General features: G+C 45.5%; 1 long non-coding RNA gene across 1 annotated transcript; it reads left to right on the top strand.

Annotated features, from left to right (window-relative positions):
• Positions 1-727: 727 nt before the first annotated feature.
• LOC143269502 (uncharacterized) lies at positions 728-21,466 on the top strand. The gene is made up of 3 exons (XR_013045929.1): positions 728-857; positions 20,485-20,557; positions 21,187-21,466. It is a non-coding gene; the product is annotated as an uncharacterized LOC143269502 (long non-coding RNA).
• Positions 21,467-23,357: the final 1,891 nt, after the last annotated feature.

The raw sequence follows: 23,357 nt of genomic DNA, 5'->3' as shown, positions 1-23,357 counted from the left end.
ACCTAAATATTTAAAGCCGTATAAATCTGCATTACCAACAGCTTCTATTCTCCAGAGCCTTCCCCTAAACATGCGCAGCATGTAAGCACAAGGTAATGACCGAGAACTTCACTGAATGCTTTTACTTTTTAAAAGAATCTTGTCTCCCTGTGTAGTCCAGACTGACCCTGAACTCAAGATGCACCTGTCTCTGCCTCCCAACTCCTGGAATTACACACATGGCTATGGACCATTATAACAGAAAAACTGGAAACAAGCACTATAAGTGTGTTTGGCCAGGGAAAATGTTTGCTCACATTGCTTTAAAGGAAAAGGAAGATGTTTGTTGTATGAAGCTGTTAATGTGCACTTGGATAGCTTTACATGCACACATGTGTACAATGCACACATGGTAAGATGCTGGGCATATATACACAGAATGATAGTGAGGAGAATTAGAAGTTTACTGTTTTGTGTTGGCACATGGAAGTTAGAGCCATACTGGTTAAAAGCACTTGCCGCTCCTGGAAAGGACCGGAGTTTGGCTCTTAGCACTCACAACTGCCTGAAACTCCAGCTCTAGGGGATCCAATGCTCTCTTTCAACCTCTGGTAGCACCTGCACACATCGACACACATGTATACGGATAATTAAAAAAAAAAATCTTTAATTAAAAAAGCTACATTTTCACTTTTCCCCTTCACGCTTTCCTGCATTTTTAATGTTTGCATTGGCTTTGTAGCTAGAGGAAGATCTCTCTCGTTCCTCTGAATGGCATCATGACCACACCTGCTACTCAAGTTACGTTGACGATGATATTTGAAAACATTAACGCTCCGAGACAGTGGGAGCTCACGCTGACCATAGCCCATCTCGAGGTAGGTGGAGATTTACTCTGGGTGTACTTAAAAGGCAAAGTGTGATGCTGAATGATGCTCCGGTTAACTCTAGTGTGTAATTTGTCCATGGGGGATATCATTGTTAAAAGTGACGGGTGGAAAACACAGTGAGAGTTCAGGGAAAGCGGTTGTTTCTAATGGTTGGTGGATGGGACCCGAGTGGGGGCCGCGGGAAGCAGCAGCAGCAAACCGAAGACCCAAGCCCTGTGGAGTCAGACATATCATTAAACTTTTACCAAGGCCCACTCGATAGCAGGTGCTCGGAGAGATATTAGAGACGCAAAAGACAGTTTATAGTCTAATTGGAAAGGCAAGCCTAGCACTTATAAAGCCATTAAAGACAAGGGCCAGACTGGGTTGTTTATAATTAGCACTAAAGAGTGCGATTCAGATGAGTGCTCGGATAATAGTCTCGGGTTTTAAATATTTTACGAAGCTCTCAAGGTAAATATTTGCATACCAATGTCCAATGTATATGCTTATACATGTATTTTTTTAAAAAGCAAACTTCTATTGAGATTTTTTAACAGGTTAAAAGTTAGCAAGGATTTGACATTGGTATAAGATTATGAATTTTGCTGTCTACATGATTTTGCAATTGGCTCTCCATAGCCACAGGTTCTGTGTCTACTGACTAACCAATCTTGAGTCCAAAATGTTGAAAAAAAAAATGGCCAATAAAAGAGAACAAAGCAGCAATAAAAACTGGTACAAATAAAAATGCAACTCATTTATATCACATTAAAACTGTTTTAGGCATTCTCCCTAGATTTTAAAGATGGATTAAAGTGTCTGACAGAGTATGTGTAGGTTTACTTGTGAATAACCACAAGAAGAGATGTGAATATCCATGGATTTTGGTACTGTTAAGGTCATAGAACCCATCCCCCTCTATAGTGAGGGCTGGGCTGGATACAGAATCTCTTCGTAAGGATGCTCACGGGCTCCCTGGCTGGAACAGGAAAGATGTGGGAGTGCGTAATCTGAAAGATCAGCAGACAAAGGAGCTGAGGCCTCTTTTCTCCCAGGACAGGCCTGATGGACAGGCAAGATCTATAAGACCCGGGGCCTCAAGGTTCCAAGGCAGTTAATGGATTTACCCGGGAGGGAGGGACGGAGGGAGAGAGGGAGGGGAGAAAGGGAACCTGGAGTTTTATGGAGATTGGAGGTGACAGGAATTGATGGGAGTTATGAGGGCACAGACAGCCGCTGCCGTCTGGGATAAACGGTGCTGCAGTCAGTTCAAGCCATTCTAGGGTCCCTCCCTGTCTCCGGACTCGACAGTAAGACTTACTCAGGAATTAGAGCATGTGAATTGTGATTTTCCTCCACGATACCAAAACAATACTTGTCCACAAGATAGCAAATCCGCAGTCTGAGAAGGAAATAAAAACCACCCACATGTTTCCTACAGCAAAGGTTGACAAGATTTAACAAAGAAAGCCAGAACGCAACTCCTAGGGGGTCCATGGACTGACAGGCCATTTCCTGATTGTCTGCCAGGGCTCCCAGGCTGATCCTGGTATCTTATCTAGCAGCCCTACCTTCAGGGTAATCCCTGGAACCCATTTCAGTTCCCTAGCCTGACTGTACTTTAGTCCTTCCCTTTAGTATTGGGTGCTGTGCCTCAAATCAAACACGCCTGAGCCCTAAAAAAGTTCTAGGCCTTTTGATACTATACTTTTCTCCAGGATCTGGTGGGGGCGGGGGGGGGGGGGCTAGTGGGGAGAGGGTGCAGGGCAGCATCTCCCATCTCCTTGAGGTACAGGGTTGGTCCCAGCACTTCCCTTGTTCAGACACCCGACAATGTGGACTCAGGGTGTTTGTGACAGGTCCAGCAGGTCTCCATTTCCAGGCCCACTCACTCCCTGATGCTGATTTCACTCACCCAGAACCACTCTGAACCCATGTGAGATCCAGCTCTCTCCTCCTGGGCCTTAGCCTCGAACAGGCAGTCAGACTGACTCCCAGGTCTGTGACTGTCAATATGTCCCGTCTTCACACTACCCAAACCACGAAACGACAAGGAGGAACCAGGTAGAAGTTGCTTAGGCAGGCTCTGCACACTGTGTCTCCCTAGCCCAGTTCCTATGCTCTCATCCTGTTGGACCATCCTCCTGGTTTCCCCACGGTCTCCCCACGGTCGTCTCCACAAACCTCCTTCACTCCGATTTCTGTAGCCCAGGGTCGTCCATGGCCTTCTCATGGTACGCCTCGGCTGTGCGTGGCCTCTAAGCTTTGTCTAAGAAAGGAGGGGTTAATGTCCCATTCTGGGGGGTGAGGTGAAAATGAGGATGGGAGATAAAAGTGGGGGGCACCACCGGAGTTAGCTTCTGCTTCTCTTTCTTCCAGGATGAGGCAAGCTGTATCTATTTTTGCTTTTAACAAGAAGACTGGGGTCATTCTGAAGTGACTTCTGTCAATTCAGGACACTGAGATGTGCAAGCGTCGTTAAGTAAACTAGAGCTGTTTCCTACTGAATTACTTGGGAACTCACTCAAATAATGACCAGATTTATAGAAGCATCCTATTAACTTCAATCCCTGTTTCCATTCTGAACATACTGGGCACTGGAGGACATATTCTTTAACATCATCACTTAATGCTCCTTAATCTCCACCACCACCTCATTTGACAACTGAGATGGAAAAATCAATCGTTTTTGCTGCTCAGCTGCCAATGGTAAGCAAAGAGCACTCCTGCCCCCCCCCCACCACCCCCAGGGCCCCCAGGAGATAGTGAATTCTGGGAATGGGGCTCAAAGCCCCAGGAAGGAATCCATTTCTTCCTTTTAAGGTCCAAAACTACCACACATAGAAATAAAATAAGAAAAAAAAGTTTGGTCCAAGTAATTGCTTTTTATAAATTCTTTTAGTTTTTTCCTTATCATTTTTAAAACACTCAAATGACACACTTTCTCTGTGATTAAATCAACAAAACTTTCAATCGTATAGAGATACAAGGAGAAAAAAAGCCCAGTATAGTCCTTCTGTTGAAATTGAAAGTGAAGAAGGAACTACTTTTCCTAATGTACTGGTGTCTTAGTTAGGGTTTCTATTGTCTACTATGAAGAGATGCCACGACCACAGCAGCTCTTACAAAGGAAAACATTTAATTGGGAACTTCAGAGGTTCAGGCCATTATCATCATGGCAGGGCATGGCCATGTGCAGGCAGACATGGTGCTGGAGAGGTAGTTGAGAGTCCTACATCTTGCAGGCAACAGGAAGTGGTCTGTCTCACTCTGAGCAAAGCTTGAGCATCTATGGGACCTCAAAGCCCACCTCCACAGTGACACACTTCCTCCAACAAAGCCACACCTACTCCAACAAAGCCACACCTACTCCAACAAAGCCACACCTACTCCAACAAAGCCACACCTACTCCAACAAAGCCACACCTCCTAATAGTGCCATGCCCAATGAGCTCATAGGGACCAATTACATTCAAACTACCACAGCTTTACAGCTGAAGGAGGCTGATACGCAATGTCCAGACATATCAACAAGAAGGCAAGAGTTGGGCACTGGAGGTTCCAAGAGGAAAACTGGCCATGCCCCCGACATGTCTTTGTTGAGTTGTTGCTCTTTTCAAGTAGAAGTTAGTACAGTGGTGTTTGAGGACATCTGGAGGATGCCAGCAGTGAGAAGAGCTGAAGCTGCCTCTCAAGGCCAAAGGTGAAATTAACCTGATGAGCAGGAGATGGCTAAGCACTCAGCTCACACTAGCTACCTTCCTGATACAGCTGTGACTGGGAGAGCTGGAATCTGCTACGTGTTTGCCTTGTCTCCCATCCTCTACCTCCTAGCTGGAGACTCCACAAAGATTGTTTAATGGGTGGTAGGGGTGGGGCAGGCTTCAGCTGCATGTTGTGCCAAGTACAGAAGTTAGATATGTCATATTGCTGAAGGCAGGGGCTTATTGAAAGCTCCAGGCAGCGTGCCTACCATGATGGCAGTCCCTCTATCCTACTGCCATTCCCGATGGGTCACTGCTGAATACTCGGGCAATATCTAGGCTTCTTGTAGCTTATCTTGCAGGACCTGCCATGCCATCCCTCCATCTAGACATAGGGCTTCCCTTGGTGTACCAGCCAAGGGGACAGTGGGAGCCACACCAATTGGCACAGCTCCAGGCTGGACTCTGGTGGCTGCTGCATGGTCTAGGCAAGACATGTGTTTCCAGTGGCATGGGTAGTACTTTCTCTGTTATCTACCCAACCCCAATGCCAGATTCGTGGGATAAGCTTGATTCCCATACCTGTTGAACTGGTCCCTGGCCTCTCACCAGCCTATCGCCCTGGTCCAGAATCCAGAAGAGCAGCATTTCTGCTGGACAATGATGATGGGTCTTTTGGACACCCCCCCCCCAGACTAGCTGATTACCTGTTCCCCAGCCTCCCTCTCCCATCCTCCTCCCCATGTTCCTTCTCTTTTTCCTCCCCACTTCCCTCCCTCTTCTGATCCTGGACCTGACACCGTTTAATCCCCAAATTTGCCTTTCCTCCTGTAGCTGGGCTCAGGCCTCCCTCCCTTTAGTGTCTCCTCTCCATTCTGGCCTTCCCCGATGGGAACTTAAAGCCTGTCACTTTGAGCTGTCACGGGCCAGCTGAAGAACCCTTGGAGTCTTGAAGCAGCACCCTTTTCTCCTGGTCGCCATTTTCATTTCATGGTTGGGCTTGACAACATCCTGCAGTTGACCTGGGGGATGGTCAACTCCAGCTGACCCAGAACACAGTCACCTCTGTGGTGTCCCAGAAGGAGGGCTGAATGCCCAGGAGAGGCTCTCACACCTGAGTGGGCATCAGATCTGAGAAGCTTGCTTAAAACAGATCTCTGGGGCTGGACAAATGGCTCAGTGGTTAAGAGCACTGGGAGGACCCAGGTTGGATCCCTAGCTCCCACACTGGTAGCTCATGACTGCTGTGACTCCAGTCCTTGGACATCTGATGCCCTCTGCCTGCCTCCTTGGGTACCAGGCATACACATGGTACACAGACATACATGTGGGTAAAACATCCATATACATTAAATAAACCAACAATACAGATTGCTGTGCCCATCAAGGAGTCTGATTTTGTGGGTCTGGGGTGAGACTCAGGCCTCAGGTTCCAACTAAATTTGAGACTATTTGATGTCCCTACCAATCTTCTGGAGTTGAGGGCTTTCTCCACAGGAAAACGGGGTCCTCAGCAGCTGCTGGTGTCTCTAGGAGGAAGAACATTAGCTGCCTCTGTGCCCTACTCCACACCTCTGTTCCTTTCTTCTCTCCTTTCCTCTCCTGCTTAACCCAGTTTCCTCCTCTCTCCTGTACGCTTCTGTGTCTGAGTCTTTGGGACTCCCTGGCCACGAGCTGGCATTAGGTCTGTGGAGCGTGCTCACTGCCATCTGGAGAAGCTGAGCCACCCTGACTGACATATGCTAAAATCCAGGCAGCAGAAAGAGTCTGGGCAGGGAAAGCAGTTTGTTAATTTAATTGAGTCACAAACAAGCAGGAAGCCAACAGAGGCTGGAGGGAGTCAGTCAGGTGTTATCCAAACCAGACTCCAGGCTGGCTTGAGCTAGGCCTTCTTTAGGGGGCTCTAGAAGGGGCAAGGAATGCAGCCACCAGGGCCTCCAGGCCCTGCGGGATGCAGCAGAGAGATGCTTCGCTGGATTTTGCCTGCCCAGTGAATGCAATCAGATGCCCACCCCTTGCCTGCCTTCCAAATCCCTTTTCTGGGCTGGTGTATATGCACCTTCCCTAGAGCCCATCCCTGGATGGACGAGCACCAACTGGCCTTGGCTCCTTTCTGCTAAGACACAGCTCAAAGACATAGCTTACTGGCTTGGAATTGAAAAGCTGGATCCCAACAATGATGTTTGTTCACACTGAGGGGTTTCAGTTCCAAGGAGGGTGGTTGTCACCTCATGGTGACAGGAAGTTCACCGTGAAGTCTGTGCTCCGAAGCTCCCCAAGGATCAAGCTGAGATTGCCCCTGAGCTGAGACATCCTTGCACAGCTCCTTCCTAGGCTGTCCCACACCCCCGTTCCTGTGTGCACCCTCCCATCAATCAAGCGTGCTGAAGCCTTGCCTCACGTTCTGCTTCTAGATGGCTCAGTCGAAGAACCCACTCCCATCCGATCTGCAAATGTGAGCAACCAAGGGGGAAGGGGATTCTTCAGACTTCCAATGATTCTGGAGATAAAGACCACCGCAGAGGACTGGCAGCCATCAGCATGGGAACTTGCTGTTTTCCAAGGGGCCCCTTAACTTTACTGTGAGGCCCCTTTGCTCTGGCTAGCTGCCAAAGGCTATTTGAACCTTTATTGTACACAAAGCCTAGGAGTTGAGATGGGGAAGATCTCGTCATTCTCTACTGAATGTTGAGTACGGACCATGTATTCGACTCAATGCTATCCTGAGCTCTGTGAGGGAAGAGAATGAGCTGGATACGGGCCCTGGCCTTCATGTAGCATTACTGAGACATTTCAGACAAATCTTACAAGGCCATCACGTGTAAGTTCTGGAGCCTGTTGAGGTGCGGGAGTCCAGAGATGGGTTTCCTAAGCAGGTTCCTGGACTGGCGGCGGGCTACGGTGGAGCTCTGATGTGCCCAGGGTTGTTCAGAGTAAAAAGAAGAGAGCAAGACAGTCAGAATGCTAGTCCAGGCAGAGGCCCATTGTGCTTGCTAGTCACAGTTGGTCACAGAGGGGGAGTGTCCTGGAGGGAATGCTTGCCTGGGGAAGGAGAGAGGTCAGCCTGGGGACCTTGGCTCAGCGCTGAGAAGTTGGTGCTGCCTCTGGGTGTAGTAGATGGAGAGTAGCTTCCTGTAAATTGGTCCCTTGTGTTGACTTCATCACCTGGGGGCCACAGGTTACTAGTGAGGAGGCCGGGTCTGTCACATAGAATGTGAGGTTTCCTCTCTTCCAACCAGGCCCTCCCCTCCCCCCTCCTTGGCCACCGCTACAGAAAAGATGGCAACAGTGAGGAATTCAAAATCAAAACCCACAGTCTTGTTGGATACTTTCTATGAAATGGGTGTTGAATTAGAACCATCAGGGAGGGCGTTTGTAGACAGGAATGGATTCTGGAAGGAAGTGGCTCAGGTGAACGTGGAGGCTGGCAAGCCCAAACTCAGTGGGAAGTCGCGGATATTTAACCAACTCTAGAACTAGGAAGAACTCTTGTTACAGGTGACTTTCAAAGGCTGTTTGTGAGGAGCCCTCTGGTGCTGGATAAGGCTGGATTCTTTTCTTCTGTCCAGCTTTGACTGGTTGGGTGAGGCCCACTTATATGAAGTAGGGCAATAAGCTTTACTCAAACTCACCTAGCTGAAATCCCAAAGCCTCCTCACAGAGATACTCAGACTGTTTGACAAATACCGAGACGCCATGGTCCAGCCAAACTGACATGAAATTAGCGACCGCGCTGGCTACACACATGTCATGTGCTTCCTGGTTTTCCTCATGTGGCTTCATGAGGGGTTTCAACCCTCATTTTAGACGAAGCATTAAGAGCCCTTGGCCAGGGTTCCACTGGTGGTCAAGTAGTGGAGGTACGGGTGAAATCAAAGTCTGTGGGGCCCCAGATACCGGTTAGCACGCTTTTTTCCTTTTTCTGCATGATAGCCCATTGCAGGATGATAAAAATGTTTCTGGGCTACCAGTTTTCAGCCACAAGGAGAATAACTTGTTTCAGTTTCATGGGGAAATGTGTTCTCAAATAGAAATTATTCAACTCATTGATGGAAATGGCCTCGTCACAGGAATCAGCTAGTCACAGGAATCAGCTGATCGGGGAGGAAACGGTTTTTGGATATTTCATCCCGTGAGAGAAGTAAAGCAGGCTGTACTCCATGGTCCCAGACTCGGGCACTTCCCAGAAGGTGTCCAGGAACAAGCCAGCAGACCCCCCAGCAAAGGCTGCAGCCGATGCATATGTTAAAGGCGGCGGCGGCGGCGGCGGCGGCGGCGGCAGCAGCAGCCGCAGCAGCAGCAGGAGGAGGACCCAAGGTCCCCATGGCTGACAGCTCTGGCTCTTTATCCTGTCTAATTTCTTTTCAAGACTCCAAATGTGCCTTTCTCTAGAGCAGGGGTTCTCAACTTTCCTAATGCTGTGACCCTTTAGTACAGTTCTTCATGTGGTGGTGACCCCCAACCATAAAATTATTTCATGGCTACTTCATAACTGTCATTTTGCTACTGCTATGAATCTACTTTAAATAGCTGATATACAAGATATCCAATACGTGACCTCAAGGGTCATGACCCACAGGCTGAGAACCAATGCCCCAGAGGAAGAGCATTAGTAGCCCAGCAGCTAGCTTATCAGCCTTGACTTCACGCTTCTGGAGGTTTCAAATCCAAAGACTAAGTCGGTAGAAAGGAGGGAAGAAGAGAAGAGGAAGAGGCAGAAACGACGGGTAAATGGGGGAGAGGAGAGAGAATGGAGCCCAAGTGGGGGACAGGAGGATGGCTGAGAATGTGTGAAAATGGGCAACGATTCAAGAAAAATGCTCTGCGTTAACAGGACCACAGTGGGAAACCAAAGGGAGGGAGAGGGCAGACTGAAGGAGGGCGGGCCAGCACAGCACAGGCGAATGGGCTGGGAGGTCTGGGGAAGCTTGTGAAATCCAAGAGGTGTGGTTGATGGAATGGAGGATGGTCCTGCAGACGTCTCCAAGGCAACGTAGGACTATCCTGGTATTAATCTCTCTCTGCAGGAGGCAAGAGCTCAGGTTTTTAGATAGCATCCAAAAAAATTGAAATTCAGTTAAAAATAATAGTGTTACAATGCCTCATGGAGGCTTTTACTTTGTTTCGAGAGACAAGGTCTTGTTGTGTAGCCCAGGCTGGCCTTGAACTTGAGACCGTCCCCTTGCCCCAGCCTCCTGAGTGCTGGAATTGCAGGCACGCATCATCACACTCCTGTTTTGTTTTCTGAGATGTGCTCTATGTTGCCCAGGCTGCTCTTGAACTACTGGTCTTAAACACGTGATCCCTGCAGCTTTCCAAGTGGCTGGGAACATAGGTGCACCCCACCTCCAGCTTTAGAGCAATGCCAGTGCCATTGTGTGTGTGTGTATGTGACGTATATAACGATGGTCCAGTCAATGACATTATACTGTGTATGCTTATTTCAGACTGTGTTCAGCAGTGGTCCTGTAGGAGTAGAATGTAGGTTGGTGACATCATCTCTACTGTGATATCACAGCATGAGGAATAGCGCTAACACGTTTTATTAGTAATATTTATATTACATATTAAATAAATACTTAATAGTAATATTCATGCCAACAAGTGTACTGAACTGCCAGTCATAGCGAACAGCACCTACAGTTGCATGTGATATGTAATACTAGATAATGTGACCAGCAACGGTGCTAGCAGGTTGTACATTTATGACATTATACTATGTATGCTTATTGCAGAGTGTGTTCCTTCTTACAAAACAAAAACAAACAACCCCATAATAAAAACAGGTCCCAGTCAACAGCATGCTGTGGACACAGGCAGCACCCTCCTACGTCATCTTTGCTGCATTTCTCAGGTGTATGAGAAGCCACCAGCAGTGACTCTTACCATCCAGAGGTGTCTAGGTAGCCCTATGATGCTGAATCAATGACCAATGACGGAATAGCTGAACTCATTTCTAACAATGCATCACACCATGAAATGACACATGGCTGTATTTATTTATGGGCTCTTTCATTGAGTGGTATTGATAGAGAGAGGATACTATTTATCATTTCTCACCAGATATCGGAGAAATGTGACAAGAAGTGTGGGGTTCCAGACACACAGCTGGCTCTTTCCTTCAAACCCTCTTGGACGAGGCTTTGCTGCCGCTGATGTTAGTCACCGTTTCACGCCTGTTATTTTCTCTCTCTGGTGAGACCAAAAACTTTAAAGGCAGGGACTAGGTCACTGGAGGGAGGGAGGAGAAAGAGAAGGTTCTAGAAGTTAGATTGCGTGTATAGTTGTGGCACTACCATGACATGGCATGTCCATGTGATCTCGGACAGGTTATTTCTCTGATAGGGCTCAGTTTTTTTTTTTTTTCTCACCTGTACACCGGGATTTTAACAGCTGCCATGGAGGGATGCTGTGAGCATTACAAAGAAGGGAGGTCCCACATCTATCTCAACAAGCTCTAAACAAACCAGCTGCCCACAGAGCACGTATCTGCTCTGCCAGGTCTGCAACAGATACTCAACAGATCTTCCTGGAGCTGATTTCCCTGAAGCCCAATCACAAACTGAGCGAGCTTTTCCATTGCTGGTGAAAGTTCTGGGCTGTGTAAACCTATATGTTAAAGGTGAAGGGGCTCTAAAGGCAGAGCACCCAGGGACCAGGAAGTCATGTCTCTGGCCTTCATACCCCATCATGTGTCTGGAGAGAGGTGTGGGTATGCCCCCTGTTGAAGCAGGCTTTTTCTTTTGGGCCGCCAACCAGCTCCCAAATCATGACACAGATTTATTATTAGTTTTGAATGCTCAGCCTAGCTTAGGCTCATTTCTGGCTAGCTCTTTTAACTTAACCTGTTTATCTTTACCTACCTTTTGCCTAGGGGCTTTTTACCTTTCTTTCCTTCTGTATAGCTTACTTTCGCTGCTTCTCGAGTCTGGCTGGCCAGCTGCCTGGCTTCTTGCCTGGGGCATGTCTCTTTCTCCTCATTTTCTTCTCTCTTCTTCTCTTGTTCTTCTCATGTCTAGATTTCTCCTCCTTTTTATTCTTTCTGCCTGCTAGTCCCACCTATCCTTTCTCTGCCTAGCTATTGGCTGTTCAGCTCTTTATTAAACCAACCAGGTGCCTGAGGCAGGCAAGGTGAAACAGCAACACATCTTTTCACAATTAATCAAATGTAGCAGAAACAAATATAACGCACCTTTGCCTAGTTAAAATAATATTCCACAACACCCTGTGGTTCCTGAGAGGACTCTCCCTTGCAGACAGCAGGCATTGACCAGGCCCTGGTCTCTTCTGTTTGCAAGGGCAGACCTTTGGATTCATTGTCTCCTCCTTCTGTGAATTCAGAATGCTGAGATCTGGGGAGACATACAACCCAGTTGTCAGATTCCCCAGGGATGGGAGGGACTCAACAGATGCCTCTCTAGTTAGGCCCTGATATCAGCAGCTCTTGACTGCAGTCCCCTGTTCCTTCATGGAAGCCACACACTCCCTGGAGGTGGCCTGCTGGGATCGATCCACCTTTCAAGGAGGGAGGTCATAAGTCATAGGTACTTGGAGAGCTCCAGGTGGCCTTCTTCATCCTGCTTGCCTGATTGTGCTCTCTCTCTCTCTCTCTCTCTCTCTCTCTCTCTCTCTCTCTCTCCCCCCCATGTGTGTGTGTATAAGAGAGAGAGACAGAGAGACAGAGAGATCGATCATCCAGGTAAGCCTTATTGTACAGTTAGGATTCCCTCGTTCCCAACATGAAGTGTCTTGGGGGAAATTCTTAGCTTGTCTTCCACGTCACATCACTCAGGTCCTGCTCCTCCACCTACCTGTGACCTCACCTCAAGGCTTTTGAATGTGGGCAAGCCTTTAGGCTGAGCCAATCGCTTTCTGTCCTGTAGAGGTGTGCAAGTCTCTTCTCTGCAGCTTTCCTGACCTCCAACTTCAGTTCAGCAGGATCACTTCTGATCTCCAATTGCCCTGGAAGGTGCCCTGGGCTGTGGTTAGGTCTACTGTGGTGTTTGATTATCTTCCCCACGAAGAGCTTTTATTTTGGTGCTGGGAATCAAATCTCATGGCTTTGTGACTACCAGGCAGGTATCTTTCACTGAGATACATCCCTAGCATGTTATGAACGGCTCTTGTCTCCTGCTTTAGTGATTAACTCCCTGATTCTTTTCTTCCTCTGTCATCTCTGTCGAACACGTGACCACTGTCTAGTCCCAGCTATCCTTGGGACCATAAGCCACTAGAAGAGCCTTTTAAGTGACTTTATGTAGCCCTTCCTGACCTATTAGTCAGAGTTTCCATCACTATGACAATGCCTAGCAGAACAATGTCCGGGAAGCAGGATTTAGTTTGACCCGTGGATTTCAGTGCATGGTCAGTCGGCTTTATTGCTTTTAGGTCTAGTGGCAAGGTGGGATTATCATGGTAGAAACTCATGTCAGGGGAAAGCCGTTCCCCTCAATCTAGGCAGAAAGACGGGTGAGATAGGAACAATACATCATTCAAAGACGTACCTTCCAGGATCTACCTCTGATGACCTGCCTCCTCTAACTAGGCCCCACCTCCTAGCTTCTATCACCTCCGATACTGCCATTGGATTGTGAACCTGTCAAGGGATTCATGCATTGGGGAAGGAGGTGCCCTCTCCATTCAATCACCTCTCTGGGTTTAGATCTGTGTCCGCCAGCTGAGGACTAAGCCTTCAGCCCAGACACCTTTTGGGAACCGTTCACATCCAGACCATGGCAGCTGGCACAACTGTCTTTCCAGCCTGAGGGCTCCTCCTGAGAAGCAAAGCTATGGAGCAGACGAGATGGCTCACAGGTAAAGGTGCGAGCTCTACAAGCCTGACAACTGGAGTGAGGGGAAGCAGGGAAAAGCGGAAGCAGAGAGCCAAGTCCTGCAAGCTGTCCTCTAGTCCCCACACATGGCAACCGTGGTGATATATGGTGTACCCTAATAAAATTTGCCTGAAGATCAGAGAGACAAAGGAACAAGCCACAGCCACCACCTCTTACCTCACCAACTCCTCGGCCTGAAAAAGCTTCAGTTCCTGTCTCCTCACCCTTATATACCTTTCTCCACCCAGTCATCACTTCCTTCCTAGTGCTGGAATTAATGGCGTGTGTGTGCTTCCCAAATACTGGGATTAAAGGTGTGAGATCTCAAGGGCTGGGATTAAAGGTGTGTGCCACCACTGCCCGACTCTGTTTCTCTCCTAGACTGAGTCAATCTCATGTAGTCCAGGGTTTGAACTCACAGAGATCCAGATGGATCTGTGCCTCCCGGGTGCTAGGATTAAAGGTGTGTGCCACCACTGCCTGGTCTCTACGTTTAATCTAGTGGCTTGTTCTGTTCTCTGATCTTCAGTTAAATTTTATTAGGGTACACCATATATCACCACACGCACCAGCACTCATGTTCTCGTTCTCTCTCTCTCTCTCTCTCTCTCTCTCTCTCTCTCTCTCTCTCTCTCTCTGCCTGTCTCTATCTCTCTGTCTGCTTCTCTGTCTCTGTTTCTCTCTCTCTCTCTCATATACTAATAAGAAAGAAAAAGAAAAGTACAACCCCTTCATCTCAAGTGTCATCTCTGGTGCTTCTCTGCAAAGCCTGCCCATGGCTTTCCATTGCTATGAGTGTGGCTTACCAGCACACTATGGTCTGGTAACCCAGCACACAGAGCAGTAGCCACGTGGGTGTGTCAGTCTTCCTAGCTGGAGTATAAGTCCTCTGAGAGCAGGGAGCATGTCCTGCGGTTTGCAGTGCATGTGTCTGGCCCAGCATGCTGCTTGAAAAAACTCAACGCATTTCTGAATGTCTGAATGAACAAGCGCCCCCGGGGCAGCCTTGAGGCTGCTGTTAGTGTGGTTTCATTTAGTCTCTGTCCTAGGTGGGTTTGTCTGGTAGCAGAAGACTGGCAGGAAGACTCATGTGCCCATAACTTATTAAGGAGGGGCCTCCAGGGGAACCAGTAAGTAAGTTGGCTTGGAATCAAAGATACATTTGATCTTTGCCCAGTTTCCTGGCACAGAGATTTCTAAAACCCTTGGAATTTCCTGAGTGACATGAGCATACTTTGTTATTCATAGTGAGCCTCTTCCAACATTACCTGAGTTTTTGCTGATGAAGAGAACTCTTAGCAGAGCCTCTAGAGACCTTTAGGATAGGGCTGGATATGGGGGTGGGGGACATGATAGAGAGGCTGTGCTAAAAGTATAAAGATAATTTTCTCTTGTAGAATAAAGTTTAGCAGCTTGTCACAAAAATGACATCTGTCCGTCTTGCTTCTTCTGTGCTGGTGTTTCTGTCTTCTTAAGCTGTGGAGAGTAGGACCAAGGCCTGCAACACACACATCCTGGCCCGGGGATTCTGGGTGGAGGGATGCTGTGACTGTGCTGGGCTGAACTCCCCTGTGGCCTGTGGTTTTTCCTCTGTGCCCAGCTAAGGGACAACATGGAGCCTCTGAGAGTCAGTCTGGGTGGGGTGCTGGCTGTGCTGGCTAGTTTTATGTCAACTTGACACAAGCTAGAGTCATCAGAGAGGAGGGAACCTCAATTGAGAAAATGCCTCTGTAAGACTGGGCTGCAGGCAAGCCTGTAGGGCATTTTCTTAATTAGTGATTGATGGAAAGAAGTGCTCACATTGTGGGTGGTGCCATCTCTGGGCTGGTGGTCCTGGGTTCTATAAGAAAGCAGGCTGAGTAAGGCCATGGGGAACAAACCAGTCTGCAGCGCCCCTCCATGGCATCTCTATCAGCTCCTGCCTCCAGGTTCCTGTCCTGACTTCCTTCAGTGTTGAACAGTGCTGTGGAAGGTAAGCCACATAAATCCTTTCCTCCCTAAGCTGCGTGGTCATGATATTTTATCATAGCAAGAGTAGCCCGAACTAATGCCCTGCCTGGGGTTGAGAGGCTTGGGTGGCTTTATGGGGAAGCCTCTACGATATCAATAGCTCCTGAGCCAGCCATTCATAGTCCTACAGCTCAGCTCCAGTTGCTGACTGCTCTCAGTTTTCTGCTGCGACGTATCATCGAAACCAGGCTCTGCCCCTACTCCCTGCCACCTCGTTTTAATATTAATTGCAGCCAAAGCAAATTAGAGGAACAAATCTGCTGCTCCTGGAACATGCCGTGCATGGCAGAGCCAAGTGGGGTTTTTATTTTTATGCATGTTATTTATGTGATTGCTCTCTTCTGTTGGTGCCGATTAAAAGACAACTCCCTTTCATGGGAGGTGAGGGTCCCTCCCTAACAGCCAAGAGGTAACTGCTGGAAAAGGACAGATCCCCAGATTACAGCAGCATGTATGCCTTAGGGAAGGCTGAGGGAAGGAAGCCCAAGCATACCTGGCTGGATAAAGGGCCGGGCTTGCTTTGAGGTTCTCTCTTCTTAGTACTGGGAAAAATGCATGTCCCAAAGTCCCTTCTATTCTGTGACATGTCAAACCAAGACTACCGTTGTCTACTGGATGGCTGCCCCAGGCAAGTGTCTGACATCAGAACAGATCCTCTGTACCCACCACCCCCTTGGATTGAGTACAAAGTATGTGCCTGGGAACCTGAGCTGCCAAGATTTGCTTGGGAAGCCTTGAATGAAAATGTGTGCCCCTGCTTGAGGCCAGGCTAGGCTGGACTGATTATTCAATGCCAAAAGAGCATTAAACATGTTGATGCTTGGTATTTCCATATCATTTAAATTATAACAGGTATGTATGGAGAATGGGCTTCACGGCACACAGTCTTTCAGTATAGAGGGCTTTAATAGTAATAGGCATCTCTCTCATGGAAAGGTGGAGAAAAGATGAGATAAAACATTAATGATTTCTGTGATCTTTCTGTCTAGAAGGTAGGGGTTGTGTGATATTTTGATTGTGTTCTGACAAATAAAGCTTGCTTGGAGTAACAGGGCAGACCTAGCCACAAGCTGACCATAGAGGTTTGGAGGACTGCAGACAGAGAAGAGACAGGAAGTGGTAAGGCGGGGCTGAGAGAGGATCTTGGCCCTTTTGGACAGAGGAACGGTAGAGGTAGAACACGACTGTGGCTGCTCCCTGTTTCCTGATCTTTCAGGATCTTACCTCAATATCTGACTCTTGGTTTTTTATTGATAAGATGAATTAGATTAATACTTCATCTGGCATCCAACTTTTGAGGCATGAATTCACAAACTAGCCACTTGCGCCTGGCTTTGCAGCTACCAGCACCCATCAGAGCTGCATGCAGGAGCTGCACAAGCCAGAGCCACTGTACCACTGGCTGGCTTTCCCTTTTCTTCCCCAATCCCTCTGAGTGAGTCTGGGATTTTCCTGGTGTAGCCTCTCTACAGCAATCTCCACAAACTCAAACTCCACAGGCGCTTGGGCTCCAAACACTGTTGGAGTTAGCCTCTCATCAGTGGCCAGCTCTGCCTTCAGGCAGCTCCATGCTTCCACTTCCTGTCTGTCACCTGTACTGTTTTGGCAGGTTCCCCCACCTCTGTCTTTCAGATGGCTGGCTCCTTGGCTCCTTTTTCTTATGGGTTGTGGGCTTCCCCTGGACCCCCTTCTCAGGCTGCTGCCACGTGATCAGCCAGGCTGTGCACCACCTGTGTTCCCCTCCAGATGTGCTATGCAGCGACAGCCAGCCTCACACTTCACCATCATCATCATCAGATTGGGTGAGACCACTGGGACTTTTTAAAGGGGGAAATTAGTTAAGAGAGAGAGAGAGAGAGAGAGAGAGAGAGAGAGAGAGAGAGAGAGATGTTTCCCACACTAAAAAAATGGGAAACACTATTGTGATGGAGGGAGTTAGGTCTCTGTATGATTCCACAATGGGTGATTTAAAAATGGAACAATTAGCCTGGTGGTGGTGCACGCCTTTAATCCCAGCACTTGGGAGGCAGAGCCAGACAGATCTCTGTGTCTGTGAGTTCAAGGCCAGCCTGGTCTACAGAGTGAGATCCAGGACAGGCACCAAAACTACACAGAGAAACCTTGTCTCGAAAAACAAAACAAAAAACAAAAAACAAACAAAAAAAGGAACAATTAAATGAGGGGATAATTAACTTAGCTGTGATTTACATAATGTTAATTATAATTATTATCAGTTTGGTAATTCTTGTTTTATCCCTAAAACAGTTGGTTGATATCAATGCCAAATATGAGAAATTGACTGATAATATGCAAGCCCTATAACTAATTACTAAAGAAAATAATGCAATTTTGACTGATAGTTAGAAGCCTTAGAAAAACTTATTAAAACAGAAAATAGAGATATTCAGACAAAGACAGAGGAATTTAAGGGAGAACCAACCTCCACATTACAAAATGAAATTAAAAAGGAACAGCCCAAGTTTATAAAAAAAAATACAACCTTAATTTATCCAGTCACCATACATGAACAACTGCCAAATGACAGGTATCCCCAAGGCTATATAAGAGCTGACTGGATTCCTGTGGAAATGTTAGATTTGAGGAGATTTAAGAAAGTGATAGTAAGCTGGGCGGTGGTGGCGCATGCCTTTAATCCCAGCACTCGGGAGGCAGAGGCAGGCGGATCTCTGTGAGTTCCAGGCCAGCCTGGTCTCCAAAGCGAGTTCCAGGAAAGGCACAAAGCTACACAGAGAAACCCTGTCTCAAAAAACAAAAAAACAAACAACAACAACAACAACAAAAAAGAAAGTGATAGTCTCATATGGTATGTAGTCACCTTTTATGAGGCTGATGTTAAATTCGTGGTCAACTAGTAACAGAATTATCCCATAAGACTGGAAAGACTTGGTTACAAAAGTATTGGAATCTGGTCCTCAATTACAGTGGAGGACTTGGTGGAAAGATGAGGCTAAGACCATGAACAATGAAGTAGGGCTAGAGTTATGGAAATTTCCCAAGATAAAATTCTTAGAGAGAGTGATTATGTATAAAGCCAATCTATATATGATGACCACACCTTGGCTCTACATCATGCAGCAGCTTTGAATGCTTGGGACATAGTTGAAGAAGTCTGAAAGAGAACTGAGTCATTTACTAAAGTTTCACAGGGATCAAAAGAAACCTTCACTGGTTGTTTTTTTTTTTTTTTTTTATAAAGATTGACTTCAGCTATAAATGACACCAAATCTAGAAGCTAGACAAATAATAATTGAATCTTTGGCTTTTGAAAATGCTAATTCACAATGCAAAAAGGTAATTAGGCCTTTAAAGGCAAGATCAACACCCATAGAAGAATGGACCTGAGATACAGTTAATATTGAATCTCATAACCATGAGGATGCTTGGATAAGAGAGGTGATTTCCAGAGGCTTGAAGAAAAATCAAAATGTCAGATGTTTTAATAGTAATAAACAAGGCCACCTAAAAATGGATTGTAGGCAGGGCATTCCTAGAAAGAATGCTTTTTCTAGGAATAATCCAAACAGAAGACCCTTCCTTCTAGAATATGCAGAAGATGCTTGCTTGGCAAAGGCCAACATTGGACCAATGAATGCAGATCAACAAGGTAACCCTTTATCATCAGGAAATGCCTTGAGGGGGGCCTCTCACAGGCCCCCATGTCAGATTTGGTTCAGTCATTCCCTGTCATTGTGGGAGAAACTCCTCACCATAGCAATTAAAGGACCTAATTCCCATTGTAAAAAAACACACTGCTCAGGATGATAGAATAGCTTTAGAAGATAAAGCAAATATTTCAGGAAAAACCATAAAGCAAATATTTTGGCAAACTTCTATATATGATTAAAGGCCAAAGTTAAAAATATGAATAAATGACATTCTACAAAATGGATAAAGGTTTGATTCCAACAAGAGAGCTCTTGATTAGAAGAGATGATAGTTCATCAAGCAATGTGACCATTCAATCTAAACCAACTTATACGACTAACAAATGCTTGTCATTTGATCAGATATAACTTGCCAAAAGGGAAACTCCCCAATGTTAGGGCTGGGGCAGGGTTCTGTTTTGGTCTTTCCAGGAGAATGAAGGCATCCAGCTAAGGAATTTAGACCACTGGACAAATGAGACATCTAAAGACAAAGGACGAATCATCCAGAGAAAATGTCTCAAGAAAAAGAGTAAATTGGCCTATTGATATATCACATTTCCAACAGGATAAGATTTCATAAATCTTCCCAAATGTTTGTTTCTGCTGTTCTCTATAGACGCATAATGCAAATGGTCTGTTGTAGTCCCAGTTCCATTAAAATTTAAAGCTGCTTTTGGAGTTGGAGCATGGCTCTCTCCTTCTCTAAATCCAAGCATGCTTGTTAAAGGAAAACCCAAAATCTCTGTCTCATGTCAAAAGAGCCACCTGATATGGGATAGAAGAAAAACCAAAATTAAGCGACTGTTCTATTGCCACTAATCTCATAATTCTTTGGTTTTATTTTGACTCTTTAAATCTTAAAGTATAAATATTATTTAAAAATTTATAAAATAAATATATATATTTTAAACTTTTTGTCATGATATTAATGGTCATATAGAGTACTAACTAATTCTAGAAAAGGGCTTCATCTAGCTTCCTATACATGATTTTGAGTTTGAGTCTATCAGGTAAGGAAGAATTAAATTTTTGTACTATGGATGTACATAACAAATTATGGTCCTTTAACCTCTTTGAAATCTGCTGCATATGACATTTAAATTTTTAAATTTTCTGCAGTGAACCATGACCATGCCTAAGAGTGACCTTTGGAAGTCTCCAAAAGGAGGATGTATTTTAGCAATAATTCCACCTGCATAGTGGTAACTCTACTAAGCTGACAAATGCCACCACAAAATTGGCTTTGAACTATAAACTGCTCAGGACAATTTCAAGGTGGCTAGGTGAGATGGTCCAGCCTCACAGACTACTCTAGCCAGGACTTGAGATAAGCCCTGTACTTTCCCATTACACAAAGACTGGACAACAAATGATACAGCTATCCTCCCCCAGGACTTGACAATTATCCCATTTTTTCAAGGTTTCCTAAAGATGCCATCACCCCCAGACAGCAGGAAGTAATTTTAAGAACATGATGCCAACATTCCCAAGAGGTGAGGTGGGTGGTTTTTGGTCATTCAGTGGGTTATGGATATTTATCATTGTTTGGGGGGTGTTGGTTACAAGTTGTTATTGATAATGGTCAGGAAAAAAGCTGAACAAAGGAGATTAGATTCAGGGATCTTGTTCTGAAGAGAAAAAATGGGGGGGGGGACATAGAAATGATAGGATAAAAGGGTAGATTATTGAATCTACTTTTAAACAAAAGAAAACCCAACTACTAGTCTTAAATATTTTACATTGGTATGGATTTTTTGTATATTGGTAGAAATTTAAGGTTATTTTTGTTAGAACATTCTATATATACGTTTCTACTTTTGTTTAAGGTATTGTACCTATACAGCTCATTTAACAATGTAATATAAATTTCTAGTCCTTGAAAGTTATTATTACGAGCTATTTAGGATAATAAAGAAATGCAGGTTAGTAGTTAGTCACATATTACAATCAAACTTGTAGTCATGTTAGGTATGCTTCCAAGGTCAAACAGAGATATATTTTAGATATACAGAGGTCTTCAAACACTTCAAATATCTACAGAATATGGCATTTAAGATGTTTTAATAATACAAGGTTCTTTTTTTTTTTTTTAATGATAATGAGACATGTCTGCTCCTGGCAGCACCAGTCTACTTCAGAGAAGATGATGGGCACTGAAGAAACTCCATATAGAGTTTACTTTCTTTGTGGCAAAAGTTAGCCACTTGGCAAGAAACTGCCTTTGCCTTGACTGCTGACTGTATGCTGTCCAAATTGGGCAAGCAAGACAGAAAAGAAAGTGGTTGCCGAATTTTGCCAAGACAAGACAGGACAGTTCTTCAAAATTCCTGTTTTAATGGTCTGTCACATAGTCTAGGCCTGTAGGCTGAAGATGGATGCCTCAATATTACAGAAGACCCTTGGGTGACTTTCCAGGCAGTCAGCTGTTTCTGTCATTTCTTAGTTTTGAAAGTTCTTTGCTCTGCACTTCCTGTTTACTCAAGTAATATTATATCTTTCTCAAGTATCTGGTGGAGTTGAAGACTAGATAGTTATAATTTTCCTTGCAAACAAATTCAGAAGAAACTCACAAAAGAGATGTAAAGTGTATAAGGTTGAGAGACATAAAAAGATAGTTTTGGGTTGGTAATGCAAGTTAGGATAGAAAGTGAATTAGGTACAACACTTTTGACTCACCAAGATAGGAAAGATAATGGAGTATTTTCTCTGAATTTTTCAAATGCAAATGGACATTTTTAATGTAATTCTTGCCTGTATATATTTGTATGTAGTTATTGTACTTATTGTACATAGTTTTACTATGTTAGTTAAGACCTTTTCTTTTCATTTAGACAAAAAGGGGAAATGTTGTGTGATACTTTGTGTTCTGACAATAAAGCTTGCTTGGAGTCAGAGGGCAGAGCTAGCCACGAGCTGACCATAGAGGTCTGGAGGACTGTAGACAGAAAAGAGACAGGACGTGGTAAGACAGGGCTGAGAGAGGATCTTGGCCCTTTTACACAGAGAAATGGTAGAGGTAGAAAGCGACTGTGGCTGCTCCCTGTTTTCTGATCTTATCAGATATTGAATACCTCAATATTTGGTTCCCAATTTTTTATTGATTAGATTAATGTTTCAGGTAGGAGTAGATCTGACTTTTCCTCCCTTAAGCCAGGCCTTATCTAAAGAGAACAGTTGACATCCTGTGTGTTTATCTTTTGTGGGGCCAGAGATGCCCTTTTCTGTGCACACTTGAGAGAATGCCAGCTTCTCTTGCAACATCCTTGCTGGATCCAGGTAGCTGAGCCCACCCAGAGTTTCCAGTTTGGGGCCCAGTGATTCACGTCTCTGCCAGTGCTGGCTATACTGAGACCCAGGTAGAGGGACTGAAGGTCATTTCTGGAGGTGAGGGGGATGTGCAGGCACTGAGCCTATAGCTGCTTGGAGGCACCAAAGGTTACAAGGTGACAGGAGCTGAGGAGGTGTCAAAAGCTCAAGCAACCATGTACTACTAAATGTCTAATAACTGGCTCTTGGGCAGGAGGAGTGGGTTGAGGGCTTGGCCAATTTATTGTTCTTAGTATAAGGCATGTGTGTATGCGTGTTCTTTTTGTAAGGTTTAAAATATTTTTAATTATGTTTGTATGTGAGTATGTGTGGCTGTGTGCATGTACATGTAAGTACTATTGTGCACAGAGGCCATCGGTGTCAGAGCCCCTGGCACTGGAGTTGCAGGCTGTTGTGAGTCTTTCTCCAGCTCCTTGTTTTGTTGTTGTTTTTGGAGACAGTGTCCCCTAGTTCTGTGTAGCTTGGGACTCTATAGGTAGATCGGATTGGCCTCAAACTCATGGGTGCCTTCTGCCTCTTCCCAATGGGTACTGGGATTATAGGTATGTGCTACCACGTTGGCTTTACTGACGTTTTCCATTGGCATTTATTCACTGCACATGGTGCTGGGTTTTATAAGGACACCTCCATACAAGTATAAAGGCGTAAAACCTGCCCTGCACTTCCCTCGCCCATTCCCAATAGTCTCTTTTTTCCCTTTTCCTGTCACCATACATACATGACTTTATGTATTTACATAAAGTGAGATAAAACATGTAATGTTTACTTTCTGAGACTAAGTTTGCTTGCCATGATTGTGGCCAGCTATATTAGTTTTTCTGCAAGTGACATAACTTTGTTCTTCTTTATGGCTGAAAAAAATTCATTGTGCATATGTAGCATATCTTTTATCCATTCTTGTGTTGGTGGACACCTAAGTTAATTATGGAACCCACAGTTCAGCCATTGTGAATTGGCTGATGTGCA

Source organism: Peromyscus maniculatus, chromosome 19 (genome assembly GCF_049852395.1).
Source record: "Peromyscus maniculatus bairdii isolate BWxNUB_F1_BW_parent chromosome 19, HU_Pman_BW_mat_3.1, whole genome shotgun sequence".
NCBI classification, from domain to species: domain Eukaryota; kingdom Metazoa; phylum Chordata; class Mammalia; order Rodentia; family Cricetidae; genus Peromyscus; species Peromyscus maniculatus.
Note: the sequence above shows the minus strand (reverse complement) of the source record. Positions and strands in the feature narration are given on the sequence as shown.